The 25,655-nt window shown below is 36.7% G+C and overlaps 1 protein-coding gene across 1 annotated transcript in view; it reads left to right on the top strand.

Annotated features, from left to right (window-relative positions):
* The window catches only part of CNTNAP2 (contactin associated protein 2), a gene marked incomplete at both ends in the record, with an annotated part of 2,009,686 nt that overhangs the window by 554,746 nt on the left and 1,429,285 nt on the right, over window positions 1-25,655 (top strand). The gene's annotated exons all lie outside the window — the stretch shown is intronic.

The raw sequence follows: 25,655 nt of genomic DNA, 5'->3' as shown, positions 1-25,655 counted from the left end.
ACTTCATGACCTTTCTCTACTGCCCTGCTGGTACCTCAGACAAAAACGAAGATGGCAGGATCCTACGTCTTCATTTATGTGACCTCAATTGGGGAAATATATATTTCTATTTCACGAGGATAAATTTAGGGCTATCCCCCTGTTGAGCTGCACTCTCCACACTTATCTTCTTTTCATATCATCGCAGTATGAGTTCTCTTGAGAAAGGCAGGAGTATTAATGCATCCAGCAACAACAACAATAACAACAACTAATACTTAGCACTTAGGTAGATCAAGCCCTAGTCTAACTTGGGACATTTATAAAGGCTCCACACAGCCTGTACATAAATATAGAAACCATGATTGCTTGTAATCTTGGAGACTTGGCATACATCTGCTATATAATTTGAAAACTATGGAAGGCTTATCAAAAGAAAGGAAAGTTGTTCTGGGATAACTGGGAGAACATATTAAAATAGAAATATGGAACCTTCAGAGAGTTTTCAAAAAACATATTAGGGTGTTACCTAAAGATGGGGGTAACTGTAGAAGAAGGAAGAGATGCAGACTCCTGAATTTAGTGTAAATACATTGCTACTAAAAAATAACAAGATAAAAATCTAAACAACATCTGAAGATTTAAGTGTTCAACAGCCCAGTTCAAAAATCTTCATGTAGGAAAAATAACAATTTTATGAATACAGAAAATTATCTCGTGACTTTCTAGAGCTGACTGATTATAACTTTTGCATAAAGTTTATACAATATAGATTCTGCATAAATCAACATATCCAGTGTCAAGACAATAAGTTAAGATGTGGCTTGGTTATAAAGGGAAAAACTCTGGATCAAGTATTTAGGACTGTACAATGCAAGATTAGTAATGTTGAATGCTAAACAATTTTAAATATTGGTGATGCTGCTTGTATTTGAACAAATGAATTCTAGCTGTACTCCCAACTTCTGAAAACTCTGCCTTTACAAAGTGATGCTAAAATATGCATAATAGCCTTTCCTCAGAGAATCTCAATGTGTTTTCTAGAATTAAAACTGACTATCCAAACTAGGTCACCCAGACCCCTTAATTTTGTGTAATGCTGTTATCTTTCACCTCCTGAGTTTTCACAAAATCTATTTTTATTTTCTGAAGCAGTGGAGGGTATATATATGAAATGCAGCTAAATGGACCAAGAAAGAAACCCAGATGTTTAACCATGAAATCTAAATTTGAAACAGTCTTTTGGAAATGCACTGAAATGTTTCCGAAATATCATGAAGACCAAAACAGTTTGCTGTTGAAATGACCTTCATGGTGAACAGTATCAACATTCTGAGATTTATGTGGGAAGTATTCTTTCTTTTTCATCTTAACTTTACCATTGGGTGATAAAAATAGATTCCTGGGATATCATTCTTACCAAAACCAAAGTCAATATGATTTTAAATTGAAGTTAAAAAAATTAGCTTGAAACATATATATACTTAAATACATATTGTGGTGATACCTCATATTAATCTTACCAGCACTGCTCATTACAGATATTTTCAACTATATACCTGTGAGATAATAGGTAGGGCTTAGAACCAGGCTACATGATAACCTACTTCAATAATCTTTAATTATATGAAAATAATAGAAATAAACATAATACCTGTTTTACAGTTGAATGACGAGATTACCTAACTGCCAAGGACAAACACGTTATAGGACCAGCGTTTCTGTCTGCAGGGTCCACATGCCTAACCTTATATTCTACAAGCAATATACTTCACATCAATAAACAATGCTCTTAAACATAGGGAATGTAATTTGAAGAAAATGTGTTTTAGTTGGCAGCCATGATTCTGAAATCCAGTAATCATTCAATCACCTCTTTCAAGTTGAAAGCCTTCGGTGAGATATAATGAAAAGGATAAAATAAGACTCTAATGAAAGTGTGTGCCAACTCCCTTTGTGTTTCATTCAAGGAACACGTCAAGAGTATGAGCCATTTGGGGTGATATCTAGCAAGTAAATTGAAAGACATCAAAAAATATGGGGAAGGCTATTTTAGAAGCATGCAGTATTTGTGCTTCTGTGTCTGCTTATCTCACTTAGCATAATGTCCTCAAGGTTCATCCATGTTGTCACGTATTACAGGATTTCCTTCTTTTTTAATGCTGAACATCCCATCATAGATATATTCCACTTTTTAAAATCCATTCATCCATCAGTGAACATTTATGCTGTTTTCACATTTCAGCTATTGTGAATAGTGAGTGCCTCAATGAACATAGGGATGATAATATCTCTTTGAGATCCTGATTTCTAATTCTTTGGGATAAAAATGCCAGTTAACACAAGATGAATACTTTCTAGAGTTCTGCTATACGCCATTGTGTGTTTAGATAACAATACTGTGTTATACACTTAAAAAATTGTTAGGAGGGGGGCTTCCCTGGTGGCGCAGTGGTTGAGAGTCCGCCTGCCGATGCAGGGGGCACGGGTTTGTGCCCCGGTCCGGGAGGATCCCACGTGCCGCGGAGCGGCTGGGCCCGTGAGCCATGGCTGCTGAGCCTGCGCGTCTGGAGCCTGTGCTCCGCAACGGGAGAGGCCACAACAGTGAGAGGCCCGCGTACCGCAAAAAAAAAAAAAAATTGTTAGGAGGGTAGATCTCATGTTAAGTGTCCTTACCACAGTGATAAAAAATAAAATAAATGAACAGAAGGCAATACAAACAAGATCCTTGGGAAGCTCTGGGAAGAAGATAGAGGACATTGACAACAGAATCATGGCAAAGTTCAGAGAATAAAAAAAGTCAGACACTGGGAAAACGACTCCACAGATTGCATTCATTCTCTGCCTTTGAGGGAGCAGTGAGGCGTGGCCTTACCAGGACCTGAAGATGTAATACTTACTTGTGCTAAATGCTTTGACTGAACATTTAAAACCTGCAACGATAGCGTGAGAGAAGAACTATTGTTATTCCCATTTCTTTTGTGAGGAAAGTGAGATGCACAGATGTTTATGAATTCATCAGGGTAATTGCTGCTAATAAAGCGTCAAGCCAGGGGCAGTTCAGAGGAAGGCAGCCTGACTCCAGAATCCTAGAGCTCTGTCGCTATGCTGTGTCGCCTCTCAGGAAATCCTGGAGTTGTAAGCGTGATTGGAGTGTATAGAATGAAGCATGGTAGAATTTATGGAAAGGAGAAAAATCAAGTATTTCATCCAAAGAAATAAAGGATTACAAACTACAGTAGCATACATTCCTCAGAAACTGGATCATATGAGTAAAACACAGATGCATGAAAAGACGTATCACTGATGACTTTTACGAATTATATTTGAGATGAATGATAACTTCTTAGGAAATATATTTTAGGTAATTTTGGATAACTGTTTTTAAAATTTCTTCTTGATATGTTAAAAATAACCAGTAGAGGGAGCTTTTAACCGTGAGTTTGTATTCCATTAAGAAAAGAATTAAAGTGTGAGGAAAAGTAAAACAATCCTAAATATGATGTTTGTATGAAATTGTAAAGAATTCATAAGATGAGCTAGGAGTTTTATTGCTGGCAAGTTACTTTAGAAAGCAATTGTGAGGCTTTTTTTTTTTTTTTTTTTTTTGCGGTACGTGGGCCTCTCACTGTCGTGGCCTCTCCCGTTGCGGAGCATAGGCTCCGGACGCGCAGGCTCAGCGGCCATGGCTCACGGGCCCAGCCGCTCCGCGGCATGTGGGATCATCCCGGACCAGGGCACGAACCCGCGTCCCCTGCATCGGCAGGCGGACTCTCAACCACTGCGCCCCCAGGGAAGCCCCTGAAGACTATTTTCAATGGAGAAAATATCAAGAGCAAAATCTCTGATGTTGATATGAGCCTGGAGGGAGAGAAATGACATATGAATAACCAAAGCTCAAGGTTAATCTGGGAGAGAAAGGAAACAGACTTGAAAGTCTTGTCAGGCTGTGAGCAGTCTCCAGGAGCTGAAAGTGAAGTAGTAGATGGTAGGAAACCGGAGCACACTCTGTCCATACTAGGGTAGCAACAGGAGTGGGGAGGGCTGGGTCTGAGAAGGATGGAGTTGGAAGATAGTAAGGAAGTAGAAGAGATTGGAAAGAAGAAACTCAACAAGAGGCAATAAAATAATCGAGACGTGAAGTGATTAACTTAGCTAGATGTGCTGGCCTGTTTTGCAAACCATATAATAAACTCTCCTTCCTGAACAACTGTTACAGAGTGTAGTGATGATAATAACAATAATAATTACGTGCTTTCACTCTTTTGCTTCTCCTTTTAGATCACATTAAAAAAAAAAATTGAAGCTCGCTTTGGCAGTGCTCCAGCGAGCCAGTTTGTGGAATTTTTATCCATCTGCCTTAGTTTCCTGACTGCTTAGTTTGCAGTCTTTTTTTTTTTTCTGTCTTTTATTTATTTACTTCTCCAGAACATAAATAAATAAGATTTGTTTCTCTAAAGCAGCAACCAGATAGAATGAGGATAGATGTTCAGCATCAGTTCCCATCATTCTTAAGAGTCTTCTTGAGAAACACTTTTGCTCGATCGCCTTCTGATGACCAACATATTCACCCTTCGTCTTCCTGACTTACAAAGGAAGAGACAAGATTAATCCAGTCATAAGGTTCATATACATAACTTGTGGAAAATAGGGAGGGTAGAAAGATTATTCGGGGTCTTCAATGCCAGACCGAAGGGTAATATTGAATCTCTGTAAAGTTTGAAGTAGAAGGTGATACTGTTAAGTAAACTCTTTAGAAAGCTTGGTGTGGGGATGGTCTTAGGACAGACTCGAGAGAGGAAGATTAGCAGTGAAGAGAAACCAGAAGGCTGTACAGTCCCATAAATGTGAATTGATTTTGCTGGAAATGAAGGAGAGCAGTTAAATGGGTAAAAATAGAACAGTAAAAATCGATGATTTATTAGACGTGAAAATGGAGGAAATGATGACATACAACCAGCTGAAATGACTTGATGCCATAAGGAAAATGTTCAGGAAGAGAACTAACAAGGAGCTGAAAACTGTGAGTTTGTTTTAGGCGCACTGATTTTCAGCCCTAGCATGAGTATAGACAAATGTACAAATATTTTAAAGCTATTACCAGTATTCTCATAATGTGAGGTGTAGATCCCATAAAGGAGATTGACATTGTGAAGGTTAAATTGCTTTCATTTTTAAAAAAATATAGAAGTCAATAGAAATTAGATAATTTTTGCAGGAAAATATTTGGCTGAAGGTAGCAAAACTTTTTTTTCTTTCAAACATCTGCATTGAAACCCTGATAGGTGTTTCATGCCACTGCTTTTTTGTAATTTGAAATCTAGAGTTAACTTGGTTACATCAGTCAATATGCTATCAACTCTGACATAGTGGAATTGATTAGTGAAGATCAGTGCTTGTGAATTAGAATTAAAATTTCCCCTATTTTTTTTAACATCTTTATTGGGGTATAATTGCTTTACAATGGTGTGTTAGTTTCTGCTTTATAACAAAGTGAATCAGTTATACATATACATATGTTCCCATATCTCTTCCCTCTTGCGTCTCCCTCCCTCCCACCCTCCCTATCCCACCTCTCCAGGTGGTCACAAAGCACCGAGCTGTGCTATGCACCCTGTGCTATGCGGCTGCTTCCCACTAGCTATCTACCTTACATTTGTTAGTGTATATATGTCCATGCCTCTCTCTCGCTTTGTCACAGCTCACCCTTCTCCCTCCCCATATCCTCAAGTCCGTTCTCCAGTAGGTCTGTGTCTTTATTCCCGTCTTACCCCTAGGTTCTTCATGACATTTTTTTTTTCTTAAATTCCATATATATGTGTTAGCATATGGTATTTGTCTTTCTCTTTCTGACTTACTTCACTCTGTATGACAGATTCTAGGTCCATCCACCTCAATACAAATAACTCAATTTCGTTTCTTTTTATGGCTGAGTAATATTTCATTGTATATATGTGCCATATCTTCTTTATCCATTCATCCGATGATGGGCACTTAGGTTGTTTCCATCTCCGGGCTATTGTAAATAGAGCTGCAATGAACATTTTGGTACATGACTCTTTTTGAATTTTGTTTTTCTCAGAATATATGCCCAGTAGTGGGATTGCTGTGTCATATGGTAGTTCTATTTGTAGTTTTTTAAGGAACCTCCATACTGTTCTCCATAGTAGCTGAACCAATTCACATTCCCACCAGCAGTGCAAGAGTGTTCCCTTTTCTCCACACCCTCTCCAGCATTTATTGTTTCTAGATTTTTTGATGATGGCCATTCTGACTGGTGTGAGATGATATCTCATTGTAGTTTTCATTTGCATTTCTCTAATGATTAATGATGTTGAGCATTCTTTCATGTGTTTGTTGGCAATCTGTATGTCTTCTTTGGAGAATTGTCTATTTAGGTCTTCTGCCCGTTTTTGGATTGGGTTGTGTTTTTCTTGTTATTGAGCTGCATGAGCTGCTTGTAAATTTTGGAAATTAATCTTTTGTCAGTTGCTTCATCTGCAAATATTTTCTACCATTCTGAGGGTTGTCTTTTGGTCTTGTTTATGGTTTCCTCTGCTGTGCAAAAGCGTTGAAGTTTCATTAGGTCCCATTTGTTTATTTTTGTTTTTATTTCCATTTCTCTAGGAGGTGGGTCAAAAAGGATCTTGCTGTGATTTATGTCATAGAGTATTCTGCCTATGTTTTCCTCTAAGAGTTTGATAGTTTCTGGCCTTACATTTAGGTCTCTGATCCATTTTGAGCTTACTTTTGTGTATGGTGTTAGGGAGTGATGTAATCTCATAGTTTTACACGTACCTTTCCAGTTTTCCCAGCACCACTTTTGGAAGAGGCTGTCCTTTCTTCACTGTACATTCCTGCCTCCTTTATCAAAGATAAGGTGACCATATGTGTGTGGGTTTATCTCTGGGCTTTCTATGCTGTTCCATTGATCTATCTTTCTGTTTTTGTGCCAGTACCATGCTCTCTTGATTACTGTAGCTTTGTAGTATAGTCTGAAGTCAGGGAGCCTGATTCCTCCAGCTCCGTTTTTCGTTCTCAAGATTGCTTTGGCTATTCGGGGTCTTTTGTGTTTCCATACAAATTGTGACATTTTTTGTTCTAGTTCTGTGAAAAATGCCATTGGTAGTTTGATAGGGATTGCATTGAATCTATAGATTGCTTTGGGTAGTAGAGTCATTTTCACAATGTTGATTCTTCCAATCCAAGAACATGGTATATCTCTCCATCTATTTGTATCATCTTTAAGTTATTTCATCAGTGTCTTATAGTTTTCTACATACAGGTCTTTTGTCTCCTTAGGTAGGTTTATTCCTAGATATTTTAATCTTTTTGTTGCAATGGTAAATGGGAGTGTTTTCTTGATTTCAGTTTCAGATTTTTCATCATTAGTGTATAGGAATGCCAGAGATTTCTGTGCATTAATTTTGTATCCTGCTACTTTACCAAATTCATTGATTAGCTCTAGTAGTTTTCTGGTAGCATCTTTAGGATTCTCTATGTATACTATCATGTCATCTGCAAACAGTGACAGCTTTACTTCTACTTTTCCAATTTGGATTTCTTTTATTTCCTTTTCTTCTCTGATTGCTGTGGCTAAAACTTCCAAAACTATGTTGAATAAGATTGGTGAGTGTGGGCAACCTTGTCTTGTTCCTGATCTTAGTGGAAATGCTTTCAGTTTTTCACCATTAAGGATGATGTTGGCTGTGGGCTTGTCATATATGGCCTTTATTATGTTGAGGAAAGTTCCTTCTATGCCAACTTTCTGCAGGGTTTTTATCATAAATGGGTGTTGAATTTTGTCAAAAGCTTTCTCTGCATCTATTGAGATGATCATATGGTTTTTCTCCTTCAATTTGTTAATATGGTGTATCACACTGATAGATTTGCATATATTGAAGAATCCTTGCATTCCTGGAATAAACCCCACTTGATCATGGTGTATGATCCGTTTAATGTGCTGTTGGATTCTGTTTGCTAGTATTTTGTTGAGGATTTTTGCATCTATGTTCATCAGTGATATTGACCTGTAGTTTTCTTTCTTTGTGACATCCTTGTCTGGTTTTGGTATCAAGGTGATGGTGGCCTCGTAGAAGGAATTTGGGAGTGTTCCTCCCTCTGCTATATTTTGGAAGAGTTTGAGAAGGATAGGTGTTAGCTCTATTCTAAATGTTTGATAGAATTCACCTGTGAAGCCATCTGGCCCTGGGCTTTTGTTTGTTGGAAGATTTTTAATCACAGTTTCAATTTCAGTGCTTGTGATTGGTCTGTTCATATGTTCTATTTCTTCCTGATTCAGTCTTGGCAGGTTGTGCATTTCTATGAATTTGTCCATTTCTTCCAGGTTGTCCATTTTATTGGCATAGAGTTGCTTGTAGTAATCTCTCATGATCTTCTGTATTTCTGCAGTGTCAGTTGTTACTTCTCCTTTTTCATTTCTAATTCTATTGATTTGAGTCTTCTCCCTTTTTTTCTTGATGAGTCTGGCTAATGGTTTATCTATTTTGTTTATCTTCTCAAAGAACCAGCTTTTAGCTTTATTGATCTTTGCTATCGTTTCCTTCATTTCTTTTTCATTTATTTCTGATCTGATTTTTATGATTTCTTTCCTTCTGCTAACTTTGGTGGTTTTTTAATTCTTCTTTCTCTAATTGCTTTAGGTGCAAGGTTAGGTTGTTTATTCGAGATGTTTCCTGCTTCTTAAGGTGGGCTTATATTGCTATAAACTTCCCTCTTAGAACTGCTTTTGCTGCATCCCATAGGTTTTGGGTCATTGTGTCTCCATTGTCATTTGTTTCTAGGTATTTTTTTATTTCCTCTTTGATTTCTTCAGTGATCATTTCATTATTAAGTAGTGTATTGTTTAGCCTCCATGTGTTTGTATTTTTTACAGAGCTTTTCCTGTAATTGATATCTAGTCTCATGTCATTGTGGTCGGAAAAGATACTTGATACAATTTGAATTTTCTTAAATTTACCAAGGTTTGATTTGTGACCCAAGATATGATCTATCCTGGAGAATGTTCCATGAGCACTTGAGAAAAATGTGTATTCTGTTGTTTTTGGATGGAGTGTCCTATAAATATCAATTAAGTCCATCTTGTTTAATGTGTCATTTAAAGCTTGTGTTTCCTTATTTATTTCCATTTTGGATGAGCTGTCCATTGGTGAAAGTGGGGTGTTAAAGTCCCCTACTCTGATTGTGTTGCTGTCAGTTTCCCCTTTTACGGCTGTTAGTATTTGCCTTATGTATTGAGGTGCTTCTATGTTGGGTGCATAAATATTTACAATTGTTATATCTTCTTCTTGGATCAATCCCTTGATCCTTATGTAGTGTCCTTCTTTGTCTCTTCTGATAGTCTTTATTTTAAAGTCTATTTTGTCTGTTATGAGAATTGCTACTCCAGCTTTCTTTTGGTTTCCATTTGCATGGAATATCTTTTTCCATCCCCTTACTTTCAGTCTGTATGTGTCTCTAGGTCTGAAGTGGGTCTCTTGTAGACAGCATATATATGTATATGGGTCTTGTTTTTGTATCCATTCAGCCAATCTGTGTCTTTTGGTGGGAGCATTTAGTCCATTCACATTTAAGGTAATTATCGATATGTATGTTCCTATTCCCATTTTCTAAATTGTTTTGGGTTCGTTATTATAGGTCTTTTCCTTCTCTTGTCTTTCTTGCTTAGAGAAGTTCCTTTAGCATTTGTTTTAAAGCTGGTTTGGTGCTGAAATCTCTCAGCTTTTGCTTGTCTGTAAAGGTTTTAATTTCTCCATCAAATCTGAATGAGATCCTTGCTGGGTAGAGTAATCTTGGTTGCAGATTTTTCTCCTTCATCACTTTAAATATATCCTGCCACTCCCTTCTGGCTTGCAGAGTTTCTGCTGAGAGATCAGCTGTTAACCTTATGGGGATTCCCTTGTGTGTTATTTGTTGTTTTTCCCTTGCTGCTTTTAATATGCTTTCTTTGTATTTAATTTTTGACAGTTTGATTAATATGTGTCTTGGCATATTTCTCCTTGGATTTATCCTGTATGGGACTCTCTGTGCTTCCTGGACTTGATTAACTATTTCCTTTCCCATATTAGGGAAGTTTTCAACTATAATCTCTTCAAATATTTTCTCAGTCCCTTTCTTTTTCTCTTCTTCTTCTGGAACCCCTATAATTCGAATGTTGGTGCGTTTAATGTTGTCCCAGAGGTCTCTGAGACTGTCCTTAGTTCTTTTCATTCTTTTTTCTTTGTTCTGCTCTGCAGTAGTTTATTTCCACTATTTTATCTTCCAGGTCACTTATCCATTCTTCTGCCTCAGTTATTCTGCTATTGATCCCATCTAGAGTCTTTTTCATTTCATTTATTGTTTTGTTCATCATTGTTTGTTTCATCTTTAATTCTTCTAGGTCTTTGTTAAATGTTTCTTGCATTTTGTCTATTCTATTTCCAAGATTTTGGATCATCTTTACTATCATTATTCTGAATTCTTTTTCAGGTAGACTGCCTATTTCCTCTTCATTTGTTAGGTCTGGTGCGTTTTTATCTTGCTCCTTCATCTGCTGTGTGTTTTTCTGTCTTCTCATTTTGCTTATCTTACTGTGTTTGGGGTCTCCTTTTTGCAGGCTGCAGGTTTGTAGTTCCTGTTGTTTTTGATGTCTGTCCCCAGTGGCTAAGGTTGGTTCAGTGGGTTGTGTAGGCTTCCTGGTGGAGGGGACTAGTGCCTGTGTTCTGGTGGATGAGGCTGGATCTTGTCTCTTTAGTGGGCAGGTCCATGTCTGGTGGTGTGTTTTGGGGGTGTCTGTGGACTTATTATGATTTTAGGCAGCCTCTCTGCTAATGGATGGGGTTGTGTTCCTGTTTTGCTAGTTGTTTGGCATAGGTTGTCCAGCACTGTAGCTTGCTAGTCGTTGAGTGAAGCTGGGTGCTGGTGTTGAGATGGAGATCTCATGGAGATTTTCGCCGCTTGATATTATGTGGAGCTGGGAGGTCTCTTGTTGACCAGTGTCCTGAAGCTGGCTCTCCCACCTCAGAGGCACAGCACTGACTCCTGCCTGCAACAGCAAGAGCCTTTCATCCACACGGCTTGACGGTGGACTCTAATCTCAACAGTCCTGTTAGATAGCGATATGACAGCATCTAGTAAAATGTTATATTTTGGTGAATCACAGGCCCATTGGTAAATGCAGTCCTAGCCAAAGGAAATGCCATACACTCCTTAACTTAGTTCTTTGATTCTTTATTTCCTTGGCGCTTGTCCAATTTCACTTGCTCATAGGGTGCGGTGTCCACAGGCCTCTCACCCAGGACTTCAGACCAGAGTTCCTAGTGCGAAAGGGCTGTGCTGACAGCTCAGCTCCGGGGGGGGTACAGAAGCTGCACACAACACTCCAAAATTTCCCCTATTTTGTTATTATGGGGAAAGCATGTCAGAGTCCAGAGGAAATAACACTAGGTATTATATGACAAGGGACTTGACAAGATGGCTCGTGTGCCTCCTTTAAAATCGAACCATCGGAAGAGTTCATTGGACAATGTTGTAGAGGCCTGTTTTTCTGAACTTGACACGATGACCTTATTCACCAGGGGTATGTGTCATCCCCAGAATGCTTATAAATGCATGTTATTACACTCTGATGATTAGATCAAGTTATGCATGTATACTTTTGTCTTTAGCTCAAAAAAAATAAAAAGGTCACTCATTTTAGAAGGACATTTTGGAAGCTCCATTGTAACTCACCATTTTCTTTGCAATTCCTGCCTAATGCAGTGACATTTTATTTTAACGTGTCTTTTCAGTATATGTCTGAAAATCATAAGCATGCATGGCACTAGCCTCTGGATAAATTTACATGAATAAAATGGTAATATGACTATATGTGGCCTTCAGTCAGTAGCACTAATGAATGATGTTTATAAAGGAGAACTAATATTTTTAAGCGCCAAGCCATAGGGAACAGCAGCCCAAAGATAGCCAAACTGTAAGTCATGACAGAAACAGAAGCATTCTGGGAAATATCACTTCGGCATTAACTTGTGGGAATAATTGCAAATGTTTTTGCTTAAATTTGAAAGGGTTCAGGAAGAGTTTTCTTTTTTAAGTTAGTAGTTTTTGCAATAAAAAATATATTTAGGGCTTCCCTGGTGGCGCAGTGGTTGAGAGTCCGCCTGCCGATGCAGGGGACACGGGTTCGTGCCCTGGTCCGGGAAGATCCCACGTGCCGTGGAGCGGCTGGGCCTGTGAGCCATGGCCGCTGAGCCTGCGCGTCCGGAGCCTGTGCTCCGCAGTGGGAGAGGCCACAACAGTGAGAGGCCTGCGTACCACAAAAAACAAAACAAACAAACAAACAAAATATTTAATTTTAAATAACATTTTAACAAGAATCTTGACAACCTAGTTAAATATCAAAGAATTAAACTAGATATATACTAAATATTAGCAAAAGTAAACCTTATTTAAAGAGATGATTTCAAAGACTTCCATTTTCAAGCTGATTCTTCTTTCATTATTTAAAATTAGTAGAGAGACCGGAAACTGATTCTGGCTCACCTACTTTTCTCATTTAATTAGCAAGCGTTTACCAAGTAGTTTCTATGTACTTGGCACTGTTCTGGAGATTTTATGATGGTAGAATTTCAAGGAGCAAATTGCTTTTCTTGGTGTGCCTGCATTGCCTGGAAATGGAATTGTTAGGACAAAACTCTTAAGATGCCAACAGCTTTTCCTAAGTTTTTAGGGAAGATTACCAAGACCTCCCATGTTGGAACTACCTTTCATCTTACACAAATTCAGTAGGACACATGGCTGTTTCAGGTTTCTATCTTGGTGGTAAACATGTTTTCAAGGGAGCCCAGTTACATGAGTGAATACAATAAAGGAGGCTTTGATACCCAGTGGCCTTTCTACTAATATGATTTTACACATGTAGCTCAAGTTATGCCCTAGTTAGTCCCACTTTCCCTACCTTTGTAATTGAGGGCTGAAGACAATGGGAAGAATAAGTCCTCTGTAGAGAATATACTTGCGTTTTGTGAAGCCAACGAGATTGATGTGATTTTTGTTTTTTTTTTTTCTTTTTTTATAATAAAGTTGTAAATATGCAACTTCCTATTCCAATCTTCTGTTAGAACAAATTTGGAATTTCAAGGTTGCTTGCTCTAGGGCATTGTAAGTCGGAGTAACTGAGAATAATCATGTTTGCTAGTTTATTTTTTTATTGAAGTATAGTTGATTTACAATATTGTGTTAGTTTCAAGTGTACAGCAAAGTGCTGCAGTTATTTTTTCAGATTATATTCCATTGTAGGTTATCACAAGATATTGAATGTAATTCCCTGTGCTATAAATTCTTGTTGCTTATCTATTTGATGTATAGTAGTTTGTATCTGTTAATCCCATACTCCTAATTTGTAACCATAAATTTGTTTTGGTAGCAATGTTATGTTCACTCCCTTTGGTAACCATGAATTTGTTTTCTATGTCTGTAAGTCTGTGAGATTGTCATTTGAAGAGCATAGAAACGTTAGGAACGTCAACAGAATCATCCTATCGTGTTCTTAAAAAAGAAACAACTAATGCATTACTGATTTATGTACCCAATAATAATATCAAGGTTCTGATGGATTCCAGAATTTTCACTTTATTTAGAATCATGTCCAGTGCTAGGTACACAGAATTAGTTCTGTGCAGGCATTATTCTAAGGGCTTTTAATTTATTATCTCCTTTTATCCTCACAATAGCACTATAAGGTTGGTATTATATTTTCCAGAAAAGGAAACTAAGGCAATGGAGTATTAAGTGATCTGCCCAATGTCACAAATCAGTAAGTGATTGAACCAAGATTTAAACAAAGCCTGCACAAAATGGAAACTTAACCTTTTTTTAAGTTCATTCAGAGCAGCATTTGCCATTGGTAGATAAGGTTTCCCTTCATGAAAGAAAAACCAGAGTTTATGTGCAGTCTGTACATTCTGCCACACACTAAAGAGCAGAGGATGCATGGATATTGGAAGGGACTCGTTAATCAAACAGATGTGGTTTCAATAATTAAGAAATCTCTTCATTAAGCACTGGCAGTAAGTCATTACAATATCTTCTCCAGCCTTTTGGCTATGATCAAGTGTAGAATATCTTCTCATTAGGATAATGGGGTTCAATAAAAGAGTGTTCCATCATTCCCCATAAGAGAACAGAGTGGAACATTTTAGTAATGATAATCATTTAGTGATTCATTTTATCTTTTTCAGATCTTGTTAATTCATTATTGTACAAGGTTAATTCTTCATGCATTTAGATTTTGATCTTGACAAAATGCACTGGTCATAAAAGTTAACTTTTCAAGAGAAATTAGGATAGTTGAAATTAATGTTGGGGACATAATGAGTAGAAATAAGAAAAGTGTGGTTTTTTGTGTGTTTTTTTTTAATTTGCTAGCCCAGAGAGCTATTAATTAAAGCATGATCTATATATTTTAAATGAAGTTGTTGGGATTTTTTTTTTTTTTTTTTTTTGCGGTACGCGGGCCTCTCACTGCTGTGGCCTCTCCCTTAGCAGAGCACAGGCTCCGGACGCGCAGGCTCAGCGGCCATGGCTCATGGGCCCAGCCGCTCCGCTGCATGTGGGATCCTCCCGGACCGGGGCACGAACCCGTGTCGGCAGGCGGACTCTCAACCACTGCGCCACCAGGGAAGCCCTGTTGGGAAACTTTTGATGTATATTATTTTTTCTAATGATTTTTATGGCAAACATGATCAGAAGCAAATTAGAAATATCTGAGTTTTACATGTATTCAGCAGTAATATAATCTAGTACTGAGCTCACTCCTTTGTATCACATGATTATCTCTGTAATAAAAAGCCATTAATAAGTATATTATATAAAGATATATAATAAAAGCCATTATAAGTATAGTAGATCCATCAGAAAATTGCAAAATATAGAAATGAGGCTCCCCTTTTGAATTTTTGCATGTAATATTACCAACCAAAGTTAACAATAATTAATAACTTCGTATATGTCTTTTCATTACTTTTCCCCTATGACAGTATTTATTTTATAAAATTTTACCCACTGGTAATTATAGTTAACTCACAATCTTCTATCCTGGTTATTTCAACTGACCGTTAGATCAACGGACTTTCCAGTCATATTCTTTATAATTTTAATGGCTCTAATATTTCATTAAGAAAATGAAATTATGTAATTTAGCTATATGCTTGTAGTTGATAATTGTACCATTTCAAATATTTTTGCTATTATAAATAACCATGCAACAAAAGCCTTTTGATACGATCTCTTTCCCCATATTTAGGATTTTATTTCTGTAGAAAATAATCCCCAGAAATGGATTTATTGAATCAAACAGTATGAATATGTCTGAAGCTCCTGATATAGAGGTTCTGAATGCTTAGGGAGCATGGTTGATCCATCTGTGTAGCCTTGGCCCCTGGCATGGCACCTAATGTGCTCATTACTTACATTTTAAAGGTGTTAAAACTTTTGAAATGGCATATATATGTGGCTGTTTTATCTGCATGGCTGTCGAATAATAGTCCTCTGTACCTGAATAGATTTTTATAGCTTTCACTGAACTTTCACCCATATTATCTGATTTGAAGTCTGACATACTTGCAAGAAACACAAGGAAGAGAGTTTGATCATCACTTTTCAGAGGAAAAAAGTGAGCCTCAGAAGGGACATTGGCTAGAATTTAGTCTTCCTACTTGGACCAGTAGTAGTTTCCTTATATTCGATCTCTATGTGTATTTATCTTTTTGAGATAGGACTTGAAATAAGTTGATTGTCATTGTCTTTTCCGTGAATAATTGTTTTTATTCTTTGGGGGGGAAATCCTACGCTCATTGGAAGTATTTTTGTCTTTTTTTAATAATGCAAACTGCATATCACTCTTTACCACCATGAAAGTTTTCCGAGTGCATTGCAAAAATAATATTAACATTCTTTAAAGACTTGGTTTATATTTTAAAACAGAAATGAAAAGCAAAGAGCAAAATAATCATTGAAATTTGTGTTAATATAAGTTGGGGGAATTTTTCTTCCTTTTTTTTTTTTTTTTTTAAGTGAGCTATATGAGGTCAGCACTACAAAGTGATTCCCATGAATGTAGATTCTTAGAAAGTTGCCCTGGCAAGTTCTTACATAATGGTTTAAAATAAATATGAACTGTTTTCTAGCTTTATAAATATAGGGATTTTGATTTAAATTTGATGGAACTGTGTAGTTTTTCAAATTTAAATATATATTTGATAATATCTATCCAATATAAATGAGCATTAAATGACACAGTGGGTGAAACTGCCTGCGATCGAGCTGAAATAACACAACATACAAAAAACATAGATGTTTTATTTCTTTTTTTTTCTTTTATTCTTTTTTAATAAAATTTTATTTTATTGGAGTATAGTTGATTTACAATGTTGTGTTAGTCAGTTATACATATACATATATCCACTCTTTTTTTAAGATTATTTTTCCATATAGGCCATTACAGAGTAACGAGTAGAGTTGCCTGTGCTATACAGCAGGTTCTTATTAGTTATCTATTTTATATATAGTAGTGTGTATATGTCAATCCCAATCTCCTGATTTATCCCTCCCCGCCCTTACCCGCTAGTAACCATAAGTTTGTTTTCTACATCTGTGACTCTGCTTCTGTTCTGTAAATAAAGCAGAATTTTATTCTGTTTTATTTCTTTCCTTCTGTTTTCTTCCTTTTTCTTTTTCTGTTTTTCTTAACCATATAAATTACCATTCTGATTTCAGATGTGAGATTATTGAAACCCAGAGAGAAAAGTTGCTTGTTCAAGTCTATACAGCTTTTAGGTATAATTGCTGGGATTTCAAACCCAATTTTGTTCACCTCAAACGGTAGTTCCTCTTACTAAACAAAAAGGCAATAAAAGGATGATGATATAAAAGGTGAAAGTTCAATTATTATGATTATACCAAGGTATGATTTTTTATATCCTGTGACACCTGTCACCAGTTTAGACTGCAAAATTTGCTAAGGATTTTAACTCGATATAATTAAAACATTTAGAATACAATGGAAACATTTTTAATGGAACTGTTTGACAATGGCTCATGTAAAAGAGTAAACTTTTTGATTAAACAGAGGTTAAATGGCTATCTATTAAGAAGATTGGCAAATTTCTGAATAGAAATAGGCGGGAGGTGAACTAGACAATTTCTAAGATATAAACAGTTTGTGACTCAGCTGTTTCTTAAATATTAATAGATCGACCTCTGCTTGTGGTCTTTGTACTTTATGGCCAGCAAGCCTACAGTTCAGCCATTTGACTACAAATCACCTGTAGTTTGTTTCAAAGCTGTTGAATCTCCTTTAATTTTTAAGATGTTCTCCTGCTAAAGATAATATGTAGTGAGGGCATATGATATATCAGGTATTGTGAGAGATTTCTTTCCCTCTCTACTCAATATCTACCTATCTAGAATATATACATTTACAAGTACGTGCTATTTATAGATACATATATACACATATGTATGCTTTATATGTACATATCTATATCTACAGATACACACGTGTGTGTGCTTATGTGATTAAAATAAAATATATTCTCAAAAAAGAAATTATGAAAGTTTCTAATTATGTCTAGTATCTTTCTACAATTTTCCAGTGCACATATTGGTACATTCTTTTTAAGTCAAATCAGAATTCAGGAATAAAAAAATAGACCAGAGGAAGTCTCCTTATGTATCATCTGTGGTACCATTCATTTTAAAACATGTTATTGCTCTTTCATGTTATGGTATATTTTTTTTAACTCCATGTAATTTAAAATACTGTAGGAATGGCTTTCAACATTCTAGACTCAATTATATAAAATTGAGACCAAAAAAGAAAAGTCAAAGTACATAGAAATCATGTTGAATTTCATCTCTTATACATTACTAAAGCAACATAGATTCCTTAGAGAATATACAAGCAGAAATTGATTTCTTTTTATATGATCTTGGCAAATATTGTCTTAATACTCAAACCAGTTCCACCCATGTTTATCATTGAAAGTTTCCATCTTACACACATTTATTTGCCAGCTCTTCTTTCTCAGCCATCACTCTACCATCTGGTGTTGCTTTTAGACTTATCTATGATACTAAGCGGTGGTGGAAAGGGTGAGTAAGATATAGGGTGAAATTCCATGGAGATCCAGATGTTTGGAATCTTTATGAAAATTCAGTCTACAAAATCTTTTTAAAATATATAAGCTTAATAATTTATTTTTAGGTTGTTATGTGAGAAAATGTCAGCTGTGACTACATTTATTCCTGATTTTTCTGTGGACACATAGATAAATTATTTACAGGTGGATCTAGTCCAAGACAAACTGGTGGTGTAGTAACAGGCTCCCCTGCTTCCAGCCAAGACCTAAATTTTATTGTCCCTGCAGTTTCATATCTCATAGTTTCATGTTTTTCTTTTGTTTCTTTCATCCCAACCACCCATGAAAGCTTGTATTCAAAGCCTTCTTTCTCAGAACGTGATAGCACCTTCCAATGGTATTTCTCCTAGAAACATTTTATTTTAGTAGGAATCAAATTCTTAAGGAAAATGGATAAAACCCTGGGACAAACAGATGTGTTAACATGGAGAGTTAAGCCTGCAATAAACAATAAAAGGAGCAAAGTAAGGTTAAAACATGTTTCCCCTTCCAGGAGAAAATAGGATGTCCATTAAATAATACCTTTTGATTTATCCTTCATTGCAATTTTTGCTGTCCTTGGAAATAGGAATAAAAATGCACGTCAGCTGACTACCATTTGTCTTGCACACACCCTATCATGGCTTTTATCTGAGAAGGAAAATTAAATGATGCAGGTTGTTCGTTGTTGTTTTTTTTTTCTTTTTTACTGAATCTCCCTGACCACAATAGTTATGCTGACCTTGACCAAATTATCTCCATGTACTAGTTCTATTGCTGTGTCATAGAGCCAAGCAGTATTTCTGCAGGTCTTTTTTAGAATTCTTGGGTAAAATGTGTAACAGATGTAGGCAGGGGTTAGGAAAGAGATGCTATTTATTCTGCTTCTGTAGTTTTGGATGGAAAATACTTTTTAGGTGATCTGTTTCTAAGAAGTGCAATTTTCGGGAAACCACACATCATATTCTCAAAATTATTTTCCTTTTTCTCCCTCAAAATTTATTCTGATCATCTCAAAGTAAAGGATTATTCTCAAAAACAACAGCAAAAGATGCTGCAGCTCACATTAAATTTGCTTCTACTCCAGGAGAAAACTACTTCAAATTTCACAAAGATAGTCTTTCCTCCATTATATCTGGATTATATAACCCAATTTATAGAAGGAAAAAACACCCAGAATACAATCTCCTGGAGTATTTTGGGGGGGCATTCTCCTGCAATGGGATTGGACTCAGCAGTTCTAGGGTTTGTGCTAGTTGGAGATGTAACTGGAGTTTGTGCCTGTAAACCCCACAAACTTCCCATCCTAAGAGATAGGAATAAACAGACATGTTTAGTCATCCAACAAACATGTGTCTAGCATTGGTGTTGTGTTGGGGACTTTGCTAGGCATGAAAATTCAGAGATGAATCAGACACAGTAGAGAATGTCTGCAATCTACATGAAATTATATCCTGAACAAGGACAGACTGTAAATGCATGCTTGAATATATGTGCTCTTTTAAATCCAGGAAAAATATTTTCCACATGACCAATGGTGGTACCAAAAAAATGAATTGTTACTGGTGTACAGTGGCATTTGTAGATATTAGAAAACTCAAATCAAAAAGGGAACATTGCTCTGCCATGAATGCATGATGTTCATACTTTTCTTTGTAAATTGCTGTGTCACCTCCAGGGTAACTTGCAAGTGCATTTTCATATGATGTTTCAAATAACACACACCAATGAGTGGAACTTAGAAAAATGTATAAATGTGCATATTCTTTTGTTCTGAACAATAAGAAATATGGAATGTCAAGTGATGAACTAACAGCAAACACAAAATTCGAATCTTTTTAGGTTAACTTGTGACATAGTCAGAAAACGTATCATGGAAATGTAACTGTGCAGAGTGCATCTGGAAACTGATTTATTGAAGCATTCAAATAATACAGTGCTATTTATAGGAGACTCTGTTATAGATATTCCTGCAGTTATTACAGAAGGAATTCTTGTCCTGTGGGGTCTCCAATTCAGACAGGCTGCCTTGGTTTCATAACACAGGTTTATTTGCCATATGATGGTGGATTTCTTTAAAGAGAATATACTTAGTAAAGATTTAAAAATGATTATGAGTATGAATAGAAAGTGGGCAGCTAGCTGAAGGAATTCTCTAGATGTCTCTAGTTGACATGCATTGTTTTTTCCAAATTAAACATCAATTTGAAATTCTAGAGTCTAAGTGGATTTTCTATGAAAAAAACAGGTGAAAGGAATATTGTGGTCTACTCCATTGTTTACACAAAGGCAGGCAAGAGATAATGAAATATTTTCAACTACCTACACAAACTAATTGTATATCTTTATATACCTAATAATGTCTCATATTTTAATTAAGATAAATTCATCATGAGAAATATGAAAAATATCAAATAGTCAACTCCAGTGCTGTTTATTCAATTATATAAGTGAAAGAAACTAATATTCCTATGTGAGTTTAAAGTTTAAAAAGCATTTTCTTTTATATAATTTTGTGGAACTCTCCACTAATATAGTGATATGCTTGGTGATGTTATCTTCTAGACAAAATGAGTTATTCTACCCCTATACACCCGTGTCACTTTCTTGGGACATTTATATCTCTATTACAGCACTGAATACTGTATGGTAGGTATCTGTTCATGTTCTATCCTTTTCTGAGCTCTAAAATCCCATCCAGCAGGAGATGTTTATTATCTGCATCACTCCCCCCTTCCCAAACTTCATCTGTAAATGTAGGCTGCCTACTGATGCTTAACTTTATTAATTTTGATTTAACTACTATCTTACCTAAGCTAGAAGTGAGGCTCTAAGACATTAAGAGATGCAGCCAGGAGCACATAATATTGAGAGGTAAACCAGGATGCAGTTCTAGGCATCCTTACTCTAAATCCCCAGCCTGTGCTTTTAGTCTCCATCTTTCCCTATCCTTAGCCTATTTGAAATTATAGAGCTACAATATAAGGAATATTATAATAATGAATATAGAAGTATTTTAAAATAGCACTAAACTTTTGTGTAATATATATATTTGTTTCTATGACGATTTTAAATAATCTTTATAAAACACATGTTTAGTACTATCAAAAATATTAATTTTACAGGACTGCTCCCTAAATATAGATCCAGGTTCTGACTTCTGGTTATTTCTAATCCACCCCGCCGTTCCTCTACTTTCCATTTTAGAGTGTGATTGAATAAAGTCATCATAAAGCAAAATTCCTTTCAACTGTGATGATAAAACAAGACCAGCCACTTGTGCTAGGAGAGCAGGAGGAAATGAATGTCAATTCTTGAAAATCTGGGGATGTTCAAATGAGCAGAGTTGGAGGCATATCTCAGGCTTTATTGACAAAGGAATGCAGTGTCATTATCCATTACTTACAATGGCTCATTTAGATCACAATACGTGCTTCCAGCGCAGAGAGAGAAATACGGTGCAAAAGAATTTTCTTTCAGTGCTTTGCTATCAATTCATGCCAGCATTAAGAGATCTATATTGTAATTTTCTTGAAATACTTTGACTTCCTTTGTGTAAACAAGAAATGATTCAGCAAGCACCTTTTGGATAGTAAGGAACAGGGTAGCTTTTTAAAATTTTGTACCCTCATGAGCATTTTATGACATTAGAGAATCCGGGAATGTCAACCATGAACGGGACCCTGAGGATTTTATGTCCCATACTCCTTCTTTGTAGATGGAGAAACTGAGATTCACTGTGAATATGGGATTTGCTCAAGATAGTTGGAGGTTGAATAGAAATTAGAACTCAGTGTTTCTAAATTCAGGTTTGGAGGCCGACTTGTGTAAAAATGTAGGTGTGTTGGGAAAACAGTGTGATGGTTTCCATGAGACTGTGGGCATCTCTCCCTTGTGACGGTCATGAATATATAAGTCTCATTGATTTTTTCACTACTATGGCTCTGCGTCTTATTTCAAAATGTAAAATCAGCAACTTTCGTCATCTCTCAGTAGCTGCGTGAACTTTACAGAATTCTGTGAATTGGGTTGTCTCCATTTCCTGTTTATTTCTGATTGCATTGTTTTCTCAAGATACATTTTTTTTTCATCTGGAATTCATTCTCTGGGAACCTCCCTCTCTAAAAAACTTAAAAACCAAGCAGTGTTTATTTTTTGGTAATTTTCCCTGTACTTTTACTCCGTAATTTCTCTATTTAGAAACCTTTGATTGTTCCCAATTCCCTTCCGCAGCAGATTGAAAATTATCTGCTTAGTTTTCAAGGTTCAGTACACTACTTCCTTTCAATCCCTGTTCTTTACCATTCCCCCAAATGCACTTGGCATATTAATCAAACTTAATTTTGGAACCTCTAATTAGTCTCATTTCTGGGCCTTTGCTTGCCTGTGGTTTCTCTTTCTTTCTCCCTGTGGAAAGTGTAAGATTTCCTTTTAACTATTAAAAATTCCTGAGGTTGTAGGGCTTCTTTTCTCATGCCCAGCAGTTTGTGTAAAGAACCACAGAGATGGAAGAGCTTCTCCCAGGACTGGGTCTCAGCAGCGTAGCTGGATTCTGGTCCTTATTTGCCTACAGCTGGGAATCTTTTTGATTTTTCCTTCTTGATCTGAATTTTCTGGGCTTGACTTCATCCTGTCCTTGCCTATGTAAGACCAGAGTCATGCTTCAGACCCTGTCTGCTTTTCTCAAAAACCTCCTACTGGTGGCACTCCTAGTGAAATAGCACCATCCATTGCCATTCATGGCTGGGAATGGTGGCAAAAATGATCCAGTCAGTCTCCTTTTCTGACTTCCGTTCCATCTACATGTGTGTATTTGAAAATAATTATTTTCTTTCTGTTTTCTTTTCATTTGGTATGGGTTTTGCCTTTTATAGAAGCCTTCTGAAAAAACAGTTTTGTTTAGAATTTAAACATTGTCCAAAAATATATATCGAGGCAAGTGACTTTCTTTGGAATAGAATACATTCCTGGATATCAATACAGCATGTTTTTCCTTTTAGAGTTGTCCCAAGTTCCCAGGACATTTACTTAGTGGTGGCATACAGAACTCTTATACAAGGGGCCTGGATTCTGAGAGGAAGAGTCAGCAGTGACATTAAAAGGATTTCTTCCTCAACTAGGGAAATTTGCATGTGCTTAAAGCCAAAGACATTAGAAAGGACAAGATAAAAACAAATGTCATAAGAAGAAAAAAAGGCGAGAGAAAAGTCCGTCAGAAGTTGGAATGGACAGGCATTAGTGCACAACTGTTTACCGTTATGAAGAAAGGTACCAAGTTAGCAGAACACCAAATAAGGGAACTGTACTTGCTGGAGAAATCTTCTTCAACAGCAAAGTATTTTGGTGAAGGAGACAAAGTTTTGCAATTTAATATGTAGATGTAAAACGAAGCACTGGATAGTTTTGTCTTAAAGAAGGCCAGGGAGAATCTGAAGGGTCTTAGGGAGGTTTTATAGGTGCTGTATTCTCGGCTTTCTGTTTCCTAGTTAAGTAAACTTTATTGTTTCAACAAATGAATTACAGAACCTATGACCGATCATTTTAGTTAATAGCCTAACTTTTAACTAAAGTAAAGATATAATCTCAGCATATGCTCTTAAATGACTCAACTTCTTGTTTTAATAAACAATTCAGGCAAATGAATCCAATAGCATATTTTATAGTCTTTACTTGGTGAAAGACTCACACTACTGTCACGCACATAAGAAATCGCAGTAATGTTTGCCTCTCTTTTCTCTATTACTTCACACATCCTGTAAAACCAGCTTCAGTCACCTTCCAAAATATCTTTTGCATCTTCCGCCTCGTATAAGCCCACTGCCACTGGCTTCTGTTCACCTTCGTGCAACTTCTAATTTACAATGTAATATTCTGATTGTTTCCAGAACATACCTCCAAGTCTCCTTCACCCCGCTGCCAAAGTGTTCTTTCTTTTAAAATATAGATATGATTGGATCATATCACTACCCTATTAAGCAAAACATTTAAGTGGTTTCTCAAGGCCCACAGAATATAACCCACATTTATAGCGTGGAATTCACTAGCCTGTGAAGTCTTGGATAAAAGATACCTAGATTTAGGGCTTCCTTGGTGGCACAGTGGTTGAGAGTCCGCCTGCCAATGCAGGGGACACGGGTTCGTGCCCCGGTCCGGGAAGATCCCACATGCCACGGAGCGGCTGGGCCCGTGAGCCATGGCCGCTGAGCCTGCGCGTCCGGAGCCTGTGCTCCGCAACCGGAGAGGCCACAGCATTGAGAGGCCCGCGTACCGCAATTAAAAAAAAAAAAAAAACCTAGATTTAAACATAATAGGCACCTAATAAACATTTGTTGAGAGAATAATTGAGAACAAGCAAAACAGGAATGAACAAATGAGATTTTTCTACACAATTTGGCCTTAGCATCCTTATCCTGATCAAACCCTCTATGAATTCAATGACTACTACCCTCTGTACCATCTGCTGTTCATTCATTCTGGACACCAGTCACTGTGCCATGTGCTGGGAACAGAGAAGTGAAGCAAACTATCGAGAACTTCATCCGCGAGGATGAACGGCTCACGGTGGAGTCATCGTTAAAAAAGGAAATGTGCAGATGAGTACATGAGTCCTATTCATCATAGTTGCTACAAAGGAAAGGGAGTAGGTCCTCTGAGAAAGAAAGGAGATAGACTAAATGTAGCTTAACGTATGGTGGAGTTGGAGAAGGTCTCTTCTCCTGTCATTTAAGATGTGATAAGTTATCCAAGAGAAGATTGGGAAAAGCGCATGTCAGGCAGCTGCAATAAGTTGTTGAGGTTTTTTATTTGTTTGTTTTGTTTTATTTTGTTTTGTTTAAGATTCTGTTAGCTTGTGTCTCTCATTCCTCCTTAAAGACAGTAGGCATTCCTATACTTACGCCTTTTTGTGATACTGATTCCATTGCCTGGAATGTTCTTGTCTTTCATTTTCTATCTAATGAATTTTTTCTTATCTTCCCATGTTTTCGTTAAATATTAAAACATCAAACTGTCCTTACCCCTGACAAAAACCTGGATGTTTATTACAGCTTTTTCCTATTGCTAAAACTTGTAAACAATCAAGATAGCCTTCAGTAGGTAAATGGATAAAGAAACTGTGATATATCCAGACAATGAAATATTCTTTAGCACTAAAAAGAAATGAGCTAGTAAGCCATGAAAAGACATGGAGGAGAGTTAAACACATACCACCAAGTGAAAGAAGCCACATGCCCTGTGATTCCAACTATATGACATTCTGGAAAAGGCAAAACGATAGAGACAGTAAAATAAAATCGGAGTTTGGGGGAGATGAATACATGTAGCAAAGGGTATTTTTAGCGCAGTGAAATTCTTCTGTGACACTACAATGATGCATGGATGTCATCATCATTTGTTCAAGCCCCCATTAAATGTATGACATGAAGAGTGAATCCTAAAATAAGCTATGGATTTGGGGAGATTACAATGTGTCGATGTAGGTTCATCATTGGTAACAAATGT

This window comes from Grampus griseus, assembly GCF_964374135.1.
Source record: "Grampus griseus genome assembly, chromosome: 9".
NCBI lineage: Eukaryota > Metazoa > Chordata > Mammalia > Artiodactyla > Delphinidae > Grampus > Grampus griseus.
Note: the sequence above shows the minus strand (reverse complement) of the source record. Positions and strands in the feature narration are given on the sequence as shown.